A 17,955-nucleotide genomic window follows, 5' to 3' on the forward strand; every position below is an offset into this window, starting at 1 on the left:
GGGTTTCCTGTCACTGTGGGCATCTCAACTCTTATAAATAAAATAAGCAGGTGCTTAGTGTCCTGTAGGGTTTAGAGCAGAGAAGTCTTTTCTGTTCAGCATGGCCTTGTGTTTTAATGAACTTGCTAACTTGTGCTGTCAGCTCTTTACTGATCACAAATAACATGTAACACCAACACTAACAGACAGAAGGAGCACACAGCTGCCTGAGAAAGCTGACTGGCTAATATCAGTGCTGGATCAAGTGCTATTTTATAAACTGCTAAATAACAAAGAGTGAAGTGTTACAGTAAAATTAGCATCTTAACTTATTTAAATATGTATTGTTATTGAATTTTTGTTACCTTCTTATTATTATATCAGGAAAATAATAGCATGAATTTGAATTTGATTGTGAAGTTTGAGTTTGTTTTCTGATTATTCAACCAATAAATATTTCCAACATGTGTAAGAGGATCATTGTTGAAATTCAAAACAAATAAACATTGAAGTCTGGGAATTAAGAAAGTACTGTACATAAATGAAACAGGTAAACATCTCCCCCTGCTGAGGAAAAACATGCAGCTTGACTTTTTGTACAGTGTGTTTGAGTTTTGTGTCACTGTGGGCTCCATGGTGCAGTAGTACAGTGCAGAGTCTGATACTGCAGCAGGAAAGATCTCCAGATCTACTTTCTTGTTCGTTTTACGAACTTTGGTGGATAGTCGTGGGTCATGTTCAGCTTTAGTGACACTATCTGAGGATTTAGGAATTAGCAGCAGAAACTCTGGTTCTGATTGAGGTTTTTGTCGATACCAGTGGAGAGAGTAAGCTGAATCATCATATGTGCAGGTCAGTGTGATGTTGCTGCCTTCACTTGAAGATATGATGGTTTGTTCTGGTGTAATGCTGCTGTCAACAGCACCTGCTATAAAACATTACAACAACATAAACATTTCTACTTTCATTGTGTAAGTTAATTAATCATGTTTAGGTATCAGCTCATTTCCAGCATTCATCTAAAGTTTGTGTATAATATAAATGACTTACCAATGTTTTTAACAACTATGAAAATAAAGAAGAGTAACATGACTGTTGTGTCTCTCTTGCAGTAGGTATAAATGGCAGGATCTCTGTGAAACTTTCTAAACTGTATCTTACCACATCTAGCTCCACCCACTTTTACTTACTCATAGTCATGTCAGTTCTGGTATCATATTGATCGAAATAAGCAATGAATTTTCATAATAGAATTTATTGAATGTTGTTTAAGGCTGATTTTTACTAAATATAGTGACAGTGACCCTATCACCATCACCTTGATCCTGGTCAGATGTTTACTCAAGATTAATGAATGAACCCTTTGTGGACTTTAGTTATGTAATGATACACATATTAATGCAAATTGTAATTCATCATATTAACATATCTGTGTCACAGCCTGGGAATTATGTTCTGTAGACTAAATGTCCCATCTTCTAAATAGGTCAATAGGTCAGCTCTAATCCACATGAAGCCTCTCACCAAAATGCATATAAGATGCTCAGTCATTTGAATTGATGTGCTCCCTGTGCTAAAAAGAGAAAAGATTTTTTTTAATAAGTAAATGAAATATGAAAACATCTTGGAACTAATATGAAGTGTTACATCCTGTGAGGTTGTGTTGTATATTCTGTCTTATATGTGTTTAGTCCTTCAGGTTGGTCCCCTCTGTACTCTAGCCCTCCTTACTGCTTCAGCTCCAGCAGTTAACACTTCTGCCAAGGCTGGGATGGAAGCCAGTAACCCCAACTTCAATGCTCACTTGGTGTGTTGTGCTTGTGTGTGTGTTGAGATTCAGTGTTGTGTTTTACTGTTCTGATTTTGACCTTTGCCTGCCTTGACTACAAGTTTGATCTGCTTCTTGTTAATCGTTGCTGCCTTGTGTATATAATCTTTCTTTGCACATGTAAATATTGAGACATTGTATGTATTCACTGGCACGAGGGCTATGACTGCCATTTTTGTTGGAGATGTTCATTTCTTTCTTTTTTCTTTTTGTTTAGGTTAGATAGCTAATCTCAGTTTGTTTCTGTTTTGTTATTTTTGGTCTTTTGGTCTGTGTTGTGACTCATTCCTGTTAACTCTGGGGCATCACATACATGTTCTGTTCTACCTCATATATATATAACCCTGTACTATTTCTCACACTTCATGTCCCAACTTGGTCATAAGAACTAATATTAAGGTGAACATACCTAGAAGAAGCATTAACAGTAAAAGATTAAAGATCAGCATGATAGAGATGGTAATCTGCTGAAAGATAAAGCTGAAGGAGTTTACTGTCATAGCCTGTGGAGCTCCACACTTCCTGCAGCTGACACTGTTGATCAGAATATGTCTCACCAGGGGGCAGAGTGATGCCAGGGTTTATTTTAGATGTAATGTTTTAGTTGTAATTACTGCATCACACTGAGCGACTGACAATGTTATTTTATGATAACTTAGAAAATATTCTTCTTCACTAGATTATACTACACCTCTTGATTTGGACACTTCTGAATGTTGTGAATTGTTGACGACAAATCTTTGTTTGTTTTTATACATATAATATATACATGTAATGTATATATATGTAATATATATATGTGATATATACATGTAATATATACATGTAATGAATATAATATATATATAATTTAAATGAATCATGGGAAAAACTGGCCAGCAAAGTACAATGAATATAAAACAGTACACACCAGCAACAAGTGACACAGTGCCTCTTTATTATTTTCTGTTTCTTCAGCTGTATATGTTACCACAAATGTCTTTTGTGTCTGTGGTTAACTGATAAGTTGGTAAAGGAAGTATCTTTGATATTAACTTCAAATGAATTATTTCATAGGTTTTTGTACAGTCTCTCAGTGACTCTGTATCACTGTGCTACTACTCTAAGAGCACAGTGATAGAGTGCAGAATCTGAGATCTGCAGATCTTTGATAGTAAGTTCAGTAGAGTCTCGGGATGTTTCTGCATTGAATTGAGAGCCAGAGGGGTTGTACTCTTCATAATCTCTTGACCTCGCTCCTTTAAGCAGTAAAAACTGTGGTGCGCTTTTAGGATATTGTCTGTACCAGTAAAGCCGAATGCTATCACTGCTTGATTGATATGAACAGTTCAGAGTAACAGTGTCTGTTTCCTTCATTACAATGTTGGCATCTTCATCTTTCGGCCAAATTTTATCTGCGAAACTGCCTGTTATACAGGAGAATATTGAGAAAGATATAATACAGATATCAAAACATTCTAAAAATATTTTTGTGTAATACCCAACATACCCCAAAAATAATGTAAAACATTAAATTACGTTAATTCTATAGAACATGAAATTAGTTAGTTCCAATAGTAAATTGATGAATTGATGAAAATTACCTGTAACTAGAGTGAGAATCAGTGGTATGTATCTCACTATGTACAGTAAGTTGTATAGTTGATCCATTTCTGAACACAGCTCTGTGAGGATTCTGTATAATAGTGCTGTATGTGCTGAACTTTACACGTCTCTAGAAGGACACACCCAGGAAGTGATGCTGTTGGAGCATAACTTTATACAGATCATCATGACACTGGTGAACTGAGACACCAACACAATACAACATTATTCCACTATAGCTGAATAATCACAGTTATTTTTTATCTTTTCTCCCTCATTTGCAGTCAGATAATACAATGTGAATGTACACAACAGCCATGACTGAATACATTTTCTCTATTACACACAATTCATTTCCACACAAGTGCTCATATATTCTGTAGTATGCTTCCTCAGAGCTTCTCTTATTAAACTGTTTAAACACATAAATACATTTCAGATGTATTGGTCTGTATCTTGTTTACATATGAATATACACATACGATATGAATCACTTAAAAACATTCAAATGGAAATTAGTATGTCACGTTAATATGGACTTATTGATATTAATAACAGCTGTTATAACAGCGTGGATAAGTAACACTGTTTTGTCAGTTCAGAGCTCTCTTATATAAATGACAGATTTATATCTACATTCACTGTTGCAGAGAAATTATTTAATATGAAAATAAAGTAATGAATAATATAAATGACCTGCTAACATCAGTTATAGCTATGTATGTATAATCATGTATATGTATAAGCATCTAATCATGTATATTAGATCTAATATTTACATTTCATTTACAGCACTGGGTAGTGTGTGATGGATTTATAATTCCCAATGTATTTCTATCTGAAATGCTGCACAGTTTGTTTTTGTGCATATTATTGTTTTTGTATTTTTTATATAAAAACAATAACATTACTAAATGAAAAGCAATAATTTATTCATTAGTAACTTTAGTTATTTTTTAATAAACCAAAAAGTAAAAACAAAAAGGAAACAATTGTTGAAAACAGCCATAAATCTCAACATTTAAACTGTATTGGATTTAAAAAATCTATCAATTCACATGATATACTTTCTGTCATATCAGGGGATTAAATAAAGAAAACTGAATTGAATTGAACTTTCTCCCACTGAACACTGTGCACAAGAGCAGAAAACAAATGATGCACTGATAAATAAGGCAGTTCTAGTGACTGGTCTGTTGTGGTTATACCATCTGTAGAGATAATGTTATGTGGAGAGCAGGTTTCCTGTGTAAAGCTTTAATACAAACAAATGAAAGTATACATGGCATATAAAATGAAGCGACAAAACAATGCAGTGTTAAATTACACAGATATACTCCATCACAACAGAAGTGACAAAGCATGTGAGTCTAATTCTTATATCCTGAAAAGCCTAAAACTCAGTCCTTAGTTCTGGAGATTTCCTCATTGTTACTGAGCCATCAGTAGTCTTTTCATTGCAATATACACTGAAGATGGCATGTACCAACATGACATTAAAATCCAGCCTGGTTCGCCTGTGAAACAGCAACTGCGTCAAATGGCATTTGAAAAACCGGAATGTGAAGATGAGCAGATCCAACAGAGTCTAGATGCTGGTTTAGCCTCCCAAAGTAATAGCTGCTGGGCTTCACCCATTGTAATGGTACGAAAGAAAGATCAAACATACCGACTATGTGTAGACTACAGGGCACTAAACGAGCGCACTGTAAAAGACGCTGTCGGAACTCAGAGCCCCCTCCGAGTGGACATATCACAGGGTGGAATTTTTGTTTGTATCTATTTCTCTTAGCTTTCCCAATGACCTCCACAATCTATAAAACTTAGCCGAAATAAAAGAGATCTCAGTCAACAGATGAGAAGAAGCGGGTTTCTTTATTCAGCCATGCAGTCAACAACATGCATATCTGAAGAGAGCAGCTGGTCTCTCCAACCCCGAAAAGGTCCCCTCTACTTATACCCCAGGCGCCCCGGGGTGCCTCCTTTTCTCTAATTTAAATATTTCCAGCAATTTCCCATTATATTCAGTGTATGGCTACTTTAGTCCCTCCTTCCTTAGTTTACATACGTTTCCCAGTCCCCATTATTTTCGCATTTGTCCCGATACCGCCCCTAAATTGATACCATCCTCCCTCGATGACGTTAATTTTCCTCCTCTCCAGTTCCCCTTATTTTTAGGCTAAGTCAACAATTTTTTAGAAAAAATTGGCGCTTACTTATAGGCACCACTTCCTTATTGACTTCATTTGACCGTCACCTCTTAAAGGTGCTTCCTCGGCTCATCCTGACCTCGCGCGTTGCCCTCCACAACAATGTGTAAGTACCTTGCTCTCTTCCTCTTCCTGACTTTTCCCTCTACCTACTTGATCTAAGTTTTATTTACTAATTTTAAAATAAGCTGTGCCATTAAGCTGCCTCATATCCTTTTCTCTTTTCATCACTGTTGGTTGCTAGTATTCCAATGCTATTGTCTCCTCTACCCGCCTATCACTGTCATGTCACAGTGACCTGGCCTACTTCCCACACTGGGTTCCTTTTGCCTTAGTACACGCTCTCTTTTGCTGACTACATAGTCACGCAATATGCACTTCACTCATCTTCACTCATCTCTTCCCATTTCCCATTATTTTTCCTAGCTCAGTCAGTCCGGAGAAGTCCCAGGGGCGCTCTGCGACGCTATCGCCAGTATCAGCTATCCTGTCTGGCCATTGAACTTACTGGTTTCCTGGAGCACCTATCTGAATCCTCTATTCCTGAGTCTCCTTACCTCGCTCACCATATCGTCCGTCTGTCTTGATCAGAGTATCCAATTTCACCCCACAACCTGTGATCAGTCTACTCAGACCTTCTACTGGCATTGGACATGCACCACCTCTCAAGGCGTCCAGACTGAGGATTTCCCTGTTGAGACTTCTTCCTCTGACACTTCCTCATCTCCTAATTCTCCTGACATTCCCCAACTTTCTCTTGAATTTGTGCCTATGCCTTACAGTGTTCATGATATTCCTCAGTCTTCTCCTGACTATTCGCCCCCAACTTCTCCCACTGATTACTCTCCAACTTCTCCTCAGGATTCCGTCTTCTACAACTGACCCCCCGGTCCCACTGATCCCATTGGATAGGCTGGCTGACTGAGTTGTAACTCCTAATGTTTCAATAAATCTCTCCTCTTTTCTGTTTCTTCAGTCCCAGTGTGGTTATTACACTAGCATGCTGCCATTAATAATTCTGCATGATTATTATAAAGACTATGAGGCTATATCTGATTATTATAGCTATTATTAATCAAAGTTAACTACTTAATCAATGGCTAAATAATTCTTGATAGATACACACTACTCTGAGGCAGAATATTGCTAAGTCAGAGCTTAGAGCATTGAGTGCATTATTACTTAAGCTACTTTTAAAGCTAGGTATATAATTCAAAGCTGGGTATATATATATATTTTTTTTTCTGACAACGCCTATCTGATCCCAAGAATCCAAGACACACTAGACACATGGTCCACGGCAAAATGGTTTAGCACATTGGACCTTGCTTCCAGGTACTGGCAAGTGGAGTTGACCCCACAGGTGAGACAGGCAGCTGCGTTCTACAGCAGGAAGGAACTGTTTGAGTGGAACATCATGCCGTTTGGCCTTTGCAATGCTCCGGCGACGTTCCAGCGATTAATGGACCGTGTCTTGGCTGGAAGGCAGTGGGAAATCTGCCTGGTATACCTAGACAACATCATCGTCCTGGGCAGGAATGTAAAGGAAATGCTCCAGTGGCTGGCACAGGTGTTCAAAAGGCTGTGCCAAGCGAACCTGAAGCTGAAACCCACCAAATGTTGTCTCTTCTGCTGCCAGGTGGTCTACCTTGGCCACGTCGTCTCAGAGCATGGTATAGCCACCGACCCAGAGAAAGTGCAGAAAATTCGAGAATGGCCACAGCTCATGATTGTTCACGAAGTTCGACAGTTTGTGGGTCTCGCATCCTACTACAGGCGGTTTGTCAAAGATTTTGCTGCAGTTGCAAAGCCCCTTCACAACCTGTTGAGGAAACATGCCCGATTTCACTGGACCCCTGAGAGCCAACAGGCATTTGATGAGTAAGAAAGAAGCTGCTCACTACCACCCCCATCCTCGGCTACCCTATGGACAGTGGTGATCTTGTTCTGGACACAGATGCTAGCAATTTCGGAATCAGAGCTGTGCTTTCTCAATTACAGCAAGGGGAAGAACATGTACTAGCATATGGGAGTCGGAGTCTGAGGCCAGCTGAACAGAATTACTGCACCACGTGTAGATAACTTTTAGCTGTGGTGGAGTTCACAGCACATTTTCATCAGTACCTGCTGGGCAGATCCTTCACTGTACGCACAGACCATAGTAGCTTACAGTGGCTCCTGAGGATGAGAGAACCAGAGGGACATTTGGCCAGATGGCTCGAGAAGCTTGGGTAGTATGACTTCAAAGTTGTTCATCACTCTGGGCACTGTCACGAAAACGCTGATGTGCTTTCCCAGAGGCCATGCCATTCAACTTGCCCATGTAACCTTAAGAATCCCACCTTGAGTAGCCCTCAGCTCAGTCACCAAGCGGTCCAGTGTGACATTGATGGCAAACCTATACATGATGAACCTGCAGCCATTACCCCGGAGTCTTGTCCAGTGGGGGTAGTACAACCTGCCATTACTGCCAGTACCCTTCCATTCTCTGGGTGGACTACCGACAAACTGCGTTCTGCTTAGACAGCCGATCCGGAAATTGCTACCATCAAGAGGTGGATGGAGGAAGGCAATGAATGACCTTCCTGGGTGAATGAGTCCCCCTATGGCCCAGCAACAAAAGCCTACTGAAACCTACTGGCAAAGACTGTACCTGAATGAGGGCCCTGAGTTTTGTCCCCAGATAATCCTGCCGCGAGTTTTCTGGGAAGATGTAATGCGCCAGATGCACAAGAAGCCAGTGGGTGGACATTTCGGTGTGGAGCGAACACTGTCTCGGTTGCGGACCAGATATTGTTGGTACCAAATGCGAGAAGATGTTTTACTTTGGTGTCGCACATGTACATGGGTCTGCCGTTATGGGGCACCACTTACACTCCATAGTGACCAAGGCACCAATTTTGAATCGGAGGTCTTCCAGAGCATGTGTGAGTTGCTAGACATTGACAAAACCCGCACAACACCTTTCTGACCTCAGTCAGACGGACAGGTTGAGCGATTTAACCCTCTGGGGTTGACGGCATTGTCGATGATGCCAATCACTTTTTTCTCTTTGAAAGTGTTTTTGTAAATGAAATTATATTGTAGCAACCCAGAAAAACATATGCACACAAACGGTAGACGGTTGTCTTTCCAAAAAGGTTATTGCCAAATAAATGTTTGTTATTAAATTACTGTTAAAAATAAAAAAACAAAGGTACACTATATTGCCAAAAGTATTCGCTCACCTGCCTTGACTCGCATATGAACTTAAGTGACATCCCATTCCTAATCCATAGGGTTCAATATGACGTCGGTCCACCCTTTGCAGCTATAACAGCTTCAACTCTTCTGGGACTCTGTGCAGGCCAGTCAAGTTCATCCACACCAGACTCTGTCATCCATGTCTTTATGGACCTTGCTTTGTGCACTGGTGCACAGTCATGTTGGAAGAGGAAGGGGCCAGCTCCAAACTGTTCCCACAAAGTTGGGAGCATGGAATTGTCCAAAATGTCTTGGTATGCTGAAGCATTCAGAGTTCCTTTCACTGGAACTAAGGGGCCAAGCCCAGCTCCTGAAAAACAACCCCACACCATAATCCCCCCTCCACCAAACTTTACACTTGGCACAATGCAGTCAGACAAGTACCGTTCTACTGGCGACCGCCAAACCCAGACTCGTCCATCAGATTGCCAGATGGAGAAGCGCGATTCGTCACTCCAGAGAACGCGTCTCCACTGCTCTAGAGTCCAGTGGCGGCGTGCTTTACACCACTGCATCCGACGCTTTGCATTGCACTTGGTGATGTATGGCTTGGATGCAGCTGCTCGGCCATGGAAACCCATTCCATGAAGCTCTCTGCGCACTGTTCTTGAGCTAATCTGAAGGCCACAAGAAGTTTGGAGGTCTGTAGCGATTGACTCTGCAGAAAGTTGGCGACCTCTTTGCACTATGCGCCTCAGCATCCGCTGACCCCGCTCCGTCAGTTTACGTGGCCTACCACTTTGTGGCTGAGTTGCTGTCGTTCCCAAACACTTCCATGTTCTTATAATACAGCTGACAGTTGACTGTGGAATATTTAGGAGCGAGGAAATTTCACGACTGGATTTGTTGCACAGGTGGCATCCTATCACAGTTCCACGCTAGAATTCACTGAGCTCCTGAGAGCGACCCATTCTTTCACAAATGTTTGTAAAAACAGTCTGCATGCCTAGGTGCTTGATTTTATACACCTGTGGCCATGGAAGTGATTGGAACACCTGATTCTGATTATTTGGATGGGTGAGTGAATACTTTTGGCAATATAGTGTATATATTCATACTGTGGATTAGTAATTATATATTAGAACTTACATTTAAATTGTATTTACAACACCAGGTTACGTTATTTAATGTAAAGCAGAAAAAGAAATAATAACAGAAAACTAAAAGGAAACAGATGTTGAAAACAGTTGTAAATCTCAACAACTAAACTGAACTGGCCATTGAGAAATACTTTATGTTCACATGACATACTTCCTTTCCTATCAGGGGATTAAACACACACACACACACACACAATTCCCTTTAGATAAATTTACTCAGACGCTTGTTCATGAATCACAACATAATGATTCTTTCTCACACTGAACACTGCAAAAGAGCAGAAGACAACAATGCACTAATGAATAAGACTGTTCTAGTTACTTGTTTGAAAATACAAGGAATTGGTTTGCTGATAATAAGATAATCCTTAGTTTTGAAGATGATCTCCTTCTGTTGAGGTTGAACTTGTTGAAAATTGGGCTATAACTGATTAGTTTGACTATTATATATGTGAAGTTACGACACTTAGACAATAAAATGCCCTTCATCTGCAGTGTAATTACTCCAGACAGAACAGAGAGGATCATGAGTCCACTGGCATTGTGGAATTCTGCTATGAGGATTGACCTGAGCCTTGTCTTTAGTGCACTTGTTATCAGTCAATATGGAATTGTACCATGAGGGTAGAATTCTTTCGTTATTATAAAAATTACTCCATACTGCAAGAAAATACTTTAAGCAGAAGGATTTTAACAGTTTAGGTTAGTGTCAGTTTGTGGGCAGTTTTGCATCACTTCCAAAAAAACATGACAGCAGGAAAATTTGCTAGGAGAAATTGCACTTTTGTGTGAATGAGTGTGTGAAAGGGTTTGTGGAGTGCAAAGGACTGACATCCCATTCAGGGTGTTTTCCCACCTCATGTCTGGGACAGACTTTGTATCTACTATGACCCTGACCAATAGAGAAAAAGATAGAATCCCCAAAAGGGCATGTAACTTTCTCTAAAGCATTGGAAGAGCTGCTTTTAATATAACAAAACTATGTGAAGGTTTTTGTACAGTGCAGCTGGATTTCCTGTCACTGTGGGCACCAGAGCACAGTAGTATAGTGCAGAGTCTGATACAGCAGCAGAGGAGATGATCAGATCCACTTTCTTATTCGTTTTATCTTGCTCTTTTTTAAGTTTTATGGACAATCGTGGATGAGGTGGTTGAGCCTCAGTGACATATTCACTGCTTTCATCAATCAGCAGCAGAAACTCGGGTCTTGATCCAGGTTTTTGTCGATACCAGTGGAGTCTGTAAACTGATCCAGTATATGTGCAGGACAGTGAGATGTTGCTGCCTTCCATTGAAAATACATTGGTTTGATCTGGTTTAATGTTATTGTCAGCAGCCTCTGCTATAAAAACATTACAACAATATTGTGATATTTTAATCATAAATGACACATTTCACATGAAAAATTGTGTCTTCTTATTTAGAAAACATAATATTTTGTGTGCAGTGTATATGACTTACCAACATCAGCAAGAGTGAAAAACACCACGAAGAGGAACAACATTGTTTTCCTGAGTGTTTAGTTCAAACCTCTAGCTTTAGAAATGAATTTCAGTGTTACTATTTGATGTACATCTCCACCTCTAGCTCCACCTACTTGTATTTATGCATATTCATGATAACTGTTCTATACTGTATACTGTTTATATAAATCTGTAGAAATGTTTTTGTATTAATAAACAATGTGGTCCTAAGCCATGGATTCACTCGTACCATTTACTCAGTTTTCCTGTGATATTTTGACATTGTTAGTTACATCACTTGTTTTTGGGTCTCTCTCTCTCTCATTAATAAAATAAGAATCTTTTAATGGATGGACATTCAGGAATTGTTATAATATGTAATAAAGTCCTTTCTTTAGTAGTTGGTGTTTGTGACTGCACTGTGTGACACTGGTTTTGTTGGTGTGTAAACTAAACCCATCACTGGGTCACACGGTTATCACAGTGTCTTTGGCATAGTGTTACATTCCATTTGTAATTTTACAGATTGTTCTATTGCCTCATTGTTCTGTGAAATTCTATTTAAGACAGTTTTACTGGATTAAATGTACTTAGCAGGGGTATTTATTGTTTTTTTGTGTAGAAATCTGTTTTGTTTATTTACCTTATTTTACATATGTTAGTGATATCTCTAAATTAGAGAAAGTTTGTGTAAACACCAGCAGGCAGATTAATGTTAGAAACATTAAGTGGAAGAGAATATGATTTATTTAAGAATGAGGAAGAAATGAGTAGTTTCCCTTGGTAATTAAGATTGAATTAATCCCTTATTTCTCAGCTCTAACAGTTAAATCTGAACAATAAAACTTCCCTGTACTCACAGTAGCATCAGAAGAAGAGAAAGAAGAATAAAGGCACATTCACATATAAGTTTCTAGTTTTTAATGTTTCTGACACAGCAGGTGCCAAAGAAATGACATTAGATGAGTATTTATTCTTATGACAGTTTAGTGTTAAGTGGACAGTTGTGTTGTTTATTCAGAATGATATCTCTGAAATTAGCTTAGGCACTAAGAGTAACCAGGGCAGGGGTTAGGATATTATATCAGCAGTATGTATGATAGAAGAACAAGTATACTCTATGTCACAAAGGTTTTACTGTGAAAAGTAGCTTCCATCATCTCAGAGAATGTGAGCAGGTTGTGTGGCGCTCTAGTTCTAGACCAGCATTAAGATAAGTGACTGCGCCATCTTGTGTTCACTGAAGAGAAAAACCTTAACACCAAAAAAAATTGTTTTTTAACTTACCAAATTTATATATGTGCAGAAATATAACATAAATAATAAATAACACAAAAAATAATTGTTTCTCTTTCTCTCTCTCTCTCTCTCTCTCTCTGTCTCTCTCTCACACACACACACACACACAAACACACACACACAGCCATTTGCTCACCCATTCACACCTAGGGGCAATTTAACATTATCAATCAATCTACTTAGACTAGCATTATTTAGATATTACTTCAAACTTGTTGCAAAATATACACTAATAATATTAAAAATTAGATGATTGTTCAGTAAGTGGCAATATACAGTATCTCACAAAAGTGAGTACACCCCTCACATTTTTGTAAATATATGGCAACCTGTAGCTCTGGTGAACTCCATGCCCAAGAGGGTTAAGGCAATGCTGGAAAATAATGGTGGCCACACAAAATATTGACACTTTGGGCCCAATTTGGACATTTCCACTTAGGGGTGTATTCACTTTTGTTGTCAACAGTTTAGACATTAATGGCTGTGTGTTGAGTTATTTTGAGGGGACAGCAAATTTACACTGTTATACAGGCTGTACACTCACTACTTTACATTGGAGCAGAGTGTCGTTTCTTCAGTGTTGTCACATGAAAAGATATAATAAAATATTTACAAAACTGTGAGGGGTGTACTCACTTTTGTGAGATACTGTATGTCCATGTGTCCATACAGCCCTAAAACATCAGGCTGTGTGGCTTGGGGTGCAGTCAGAATTCTAATTCATCCCAAAGTGTTGAGTGGGTTTGAGATCAGGGCTGTGTGCAGGTAACTCATTTTATTCCACACCAAACTTGTAATAAACATCTTCATTGAGCTGGAACATGTTTTTGTAAGAATATAAAAACATCCTATACAATTGTGCAGCAGTTTGGAGAATGCCCACATACTGGTGTGATGGTTAGGTGTCCACAAATATAGCCATATTGTACATATTCAGGACTTTGTTTGAATTAGTATTGTTGTAATAATGTTGTAATAATTGGTTGTGCATGTCAATAAAGAAACATATGTAAAAATATGTTAATATAAATACTGAACCCTTCTCAATATCTCAGTACCTCAGGTTATGGACTCTCCTTTCATACATATGCATACTTGTACCCTTTTTTAAATGGCTACTGCAATATAAGCAGAACATTCATAAAGCTGCAACAAAATGTTCCCAATTATATATTTGCTTGAAATCTAATTTGTGCAAAGCCAATATTAAGTTATAACTTGTACTCAATTCACAGACAGATTAAAGTGCACAGTAGAATTGCACATTTTATTAGGTAGAATGTGTGTGTCTGTGTTCAGTGATTGTTTGCAGTCCGAATGGCCCAGGGGAAGAAGCTGTTTGTAAGTCTGGTGGTGTGAGACTTTGTTGACCTGAAGCGCCCCCCAGATGGCAACAGGTCAAACAAGTGATGAGCAGGATGTGAGGAGTCTCCTGTGATGGCCTTGATTTTGCTGAAGCAGCGGGACCTGGACATGTCATCCAGGGAGGGCAGAGGGCAGCCGTTGTTTTTTTGACCTGTTTTTCACCCTCTGCACAGTTTGTCTGTCCTCAACTGTGCAGTCTGTGTACCACACACCCAGACAGTATGTCAGTGTGCTCTCCACAGAGGTCTATAAGTGCGGAGCCCTTGGGTAGCGTGGCTAAGTGGTCTAAGGCGCTGGATTTAGGCTCCAGTCTCTTCAGAGGTGTGGGTCCAAATCCCACTGCTGCCAGCTGAGTCTTTTCAAGGCAGTGGTTGTGGGCTCTGGCTCCACAAAGGCTTTACAGGGGTTGTGGCTCCTGTGCCTTCTGCAAATGTGCTTAAGAGTTGCTGTTAGCTAGCTGCCTGGCTGCAAAAAAAAAACGAACTCATACGATACCGGAGCCCCCAGACCCAGGTGCTAAAATAGCTCCCAGGTTTCTGCAACTGGTGTCAATGCCGGCTGCTCCGTTTCACACCTTGCTTTTTCAAACAGCAAGTCCAAACAACCACAGAATGGTAAACAAAACACGGTTTCCGCGTGTGAGCCGCATCAGTCGTGCCCTTACCATGGTTACGAGCTACCAACAAAACAACAATTCAACCAAGAATAAAAAATCAACATAAGAAGTGGTGGCCAAGAGGTTTGGGCAATGGAGTGCAAGTGCCAGGTGCACTGAGGTGTAAGGTCATGTGGGTGACCTAGGATGCCAAGAGGTTAAGGAGACAGACTGCTAATGCACGTGGGATGGGCTCCAGTTGCTTTGGGAACAGGCTTGTTTAAACGCGTTGAGTTATGGCGCGCCTCTACGGAATTGTTGCGGTCTCTGTGGACATTTGGTCGTGGGTGCCACACAGGCATCTGACGAGGTGGCCGAGAGGTTAAGGCGATGGACTGCTAATCCATTGTGCTCTGCACGCGTGGGTTCGAATCCCATCCTCGTCGCTTGTGTGCCCTTTAACCTCCTCTTTACCACAACTCTTGCACTCGGAATGCTTCGGAGTGCTAGAGGGGATCGAGAAAAGCTAGCCCTGGGTCTAGGTGTTTCGCAACCGTGGGCTGTATTTCCATGTTGGTTGGACACAGATGCTGCAAGGCTGACGGGTCGCCACTGGAGATCCATGCAGATCAATGCAGTGCACAGTCCCGAAAACAGCGGCCCGGATCGTGCACCTTTATATATCTCATCAAAACCAGGTGAAATATCTAATTGGTCTAGATTAACTGAGTGTGTTAAAGATATTAGAGATTGGATGGCCGATAATTTCCTATCATTAAATTCTGACAAAAGATATTACTTATTGGCCCAAAAACTAGTACACAGAAGCTCTCACAATTCAGCTTGCACCTAGAAGGATGCACTGTTACTACTAGCTCAACAGTGAAAGACCTGGGTGTAATATTAGACAGCAACTTATCCTTTGAAAACCATATTTACAATATCACAAAAACAGCCTTCTTCCATCTTAGAAATATTGCCAAGCTTAGGAACATTTTATCTGTATCTGATGCAGAAAAGCTAGTTCATGCATTCATGACCTCCAGACTGGACTACTGTAATGCATTACTAGGTGGTTGTCCTGCATCTTCAATAAACAAGCTACAGTTAGTCCAGAATGCAGCCGCCAGAGTTCTTAACAGATCAAGAAAATATGATCATATAACCCCAATATTATCATCCCTGCACTGGCTACCTGTTAAGTTTAGAATTGACTATAAACTAGCTCTACTCACATACAAGGCTCTAAATGGTTTAGCTCCCACCTATCTATCCAGTCTTCTAACACATTACAATCCACCACGCTCTTTAAGATCACAAAATTCTGGACTTCTAGTAGTTCCCAGAATATCAAAGTCCACAAAAGGAGGTAGAGCGTTTTCGTATTTAGCTCCAAAACTCTGGAATAGTCTTCCTGACTGTGTTCGGGGCTCAGACACAGTCTCCCAGTTTAAATGTAGACTAAAGACTTATCTCTTTAGCCAGGCATACATCTAACACTTCCCATAACCTTGCACTCCAGTACATCTGATTAAATGCACATTCAGCTAGTACTGCTAATATTATGAACAGCAGCTACGCTAATGCTGTTCCATTGTTTCCTTTCTTCTACCCATCCCGAGGCATACAGAGACTGTGCCGGCTCCAGTGGCATCCGGAGATGGACCAGCTCCAGCCGGGTTCTGCTTGTGAGGATTGGGATATTCAAGCAGCGCCATGGACAATAACCTCCTTATTGATTCACATAACACTATACACATGCTGTATCTACATCACACAATTGTCACCCAAATGAGGATGGTTTCCCTTTTGAGTCTGGTTCCTCTCAAGGTTTCTTCCTCATACCATCTAAGGGAGTTTTTCCTTGCCACAGTTGCCTCAGTCACCTCAGGCTTGCTCACTTGGGATAACATCTAGGACTGTTTGTCTGTTTGTCTGTTCATATGTTTGTTGTTTTCTTATGTGGTTTCTCATGTAAAGCTGCTTTGAGACAATGCTCTTTGTTAAAAGCGCTATACAAATAAAATTGAATTGAATTGAATTTATTGCAACAGACTGGGATGCAAGTTCATATCAGCAAACCTTGTCAACAAGAGCTTAAGCCTTTCAAACCTTTCCTGGGTTTGGATCTTGAATCACGTCTGGTAATGGAAGCATGCGTGGTACAACCATTGTGACCGCCTGCCAGAGTGCCTCTCTTTCCCGACCTGGCAGGCCTCCCTTGACCACAGCCCCACAACCCTCCAAGTGCATGGGTAGCGTCGCCAAAAAAAAACATGGTTATTAATTAATGTAATTAATTAACTGATTAAATATGATTGTGATAGTTAAAACTATTGATAAACTGATGAAAATGAATTACCTGTAACTAGAGTGAGAATCAGTGGTATGTATCTCACTATGTACAGTAAGTTGTATAGTTGATCCATTTCTGAACACAGCTCTGTGAGGATTCTGTATAATAGTGCTGTATGTGCTGAACTTTACACGTCTCTAGAAGGACACACCCAGGAAGTGATGCAGTTTTAGTGTTATTTTGGACAGATCACTTCACACAGTGTCAGTGACAGAAATCTAGAGTCATTATGGCTGGTGTTGTATTTCAAGATTCATCATCTATACAATACTATAAGCCTTTATCTGTTTGTGTGGTTTTTAAATTATTTGTACATTTATAAATAATTATGATAATTTGCTGTGGAAAATCATAGGAAACTGATCCAGATTTAAACAAAATCTCTCATAAGTAAATTTGCTGTGTCTATAACCAAAAGGTAATTAAATTCAGTTCAATTCAATTCAGTTCACTTCATTTTTATTTGTACATCACTTTTAACAATGGACATTGTCTCAAAGCAGCTTTACAGAAATACAGAAATTCAGAATAGAAATTACAAAGTTGAAAATTAACTTTACCCCTAATGAGCAACTCTGAGGCAACAGCGGCAAGAAAAAACTCCCTGAGACGATATGAGGAAGACTCAAATGTGAACCCATCCTCATCTGGGTGATACCAGAGAGTGTGATTATGAATAAATTACCTTCTAATTGTATATTATCAAACATTAAAAGCAGCAGAGGAGATGATCAGATCCACTTGTTTAGTTTTATCATCAACTTTAGCAGACAGACGTGGTGGCATAGGGATTTACCTCCACATGGAGTGATGAAAAAAAGGAACTCAGGTTTAGATTTTGGATGTTGTTTGTACCGTTGTAGGCTGTTTACTGAACCACTGTCTTTGTTGCTGCAGGACAGAGTAACATCATCACCTTCATCTACAACTTTA

At 39.8% G+C, this 17,955-nt stretch overlaps 2 non-coding genes across 2 annotated transcripts; both read left to right on the forward strand.

Annotated features, from left to right (window-relative positions):
• Positions 1-14,337: 14,337 nt before the first annotated feature.
• Positions 14,338-14,419, forward strand: trnal-uag (transfer RNA leucine (anticodon UAG)). The gene has a single exon. It is a non-coding gene; the product is annotated as a tRNA-Leu (tRNA).
• A 611-nt stretch (positions 14,420-15,030) lies between these two features.
• trnas-gcu (transfer RNA serine (anticodon GCU)) lies at positions 15,031-15,112 on the forward strand. Its single transcript has one exon. It is a non-coding gene; the product is annotated as a tRNA-Ser (tRNA).
• Positions 15,113-17,955: the final 2,843 nt, after the last annotated feature.

This window comes from Hemibagrus wyckioides, unplaced genomic scaffold (genome assembly GCF_019097595.1).
Source record: "Hemibagrus wyckioides isolate EC202008001 unplaced genomic scaffold, SWU_Hwy_1.0 Contig2, whole genome shotgun sequence".
NCBI lineage: Eukaryota > Metazoa > Chordata > Actinopteri > Siluriformes > Bagridae > Hemibagrus > Hemibagrus wyckioides.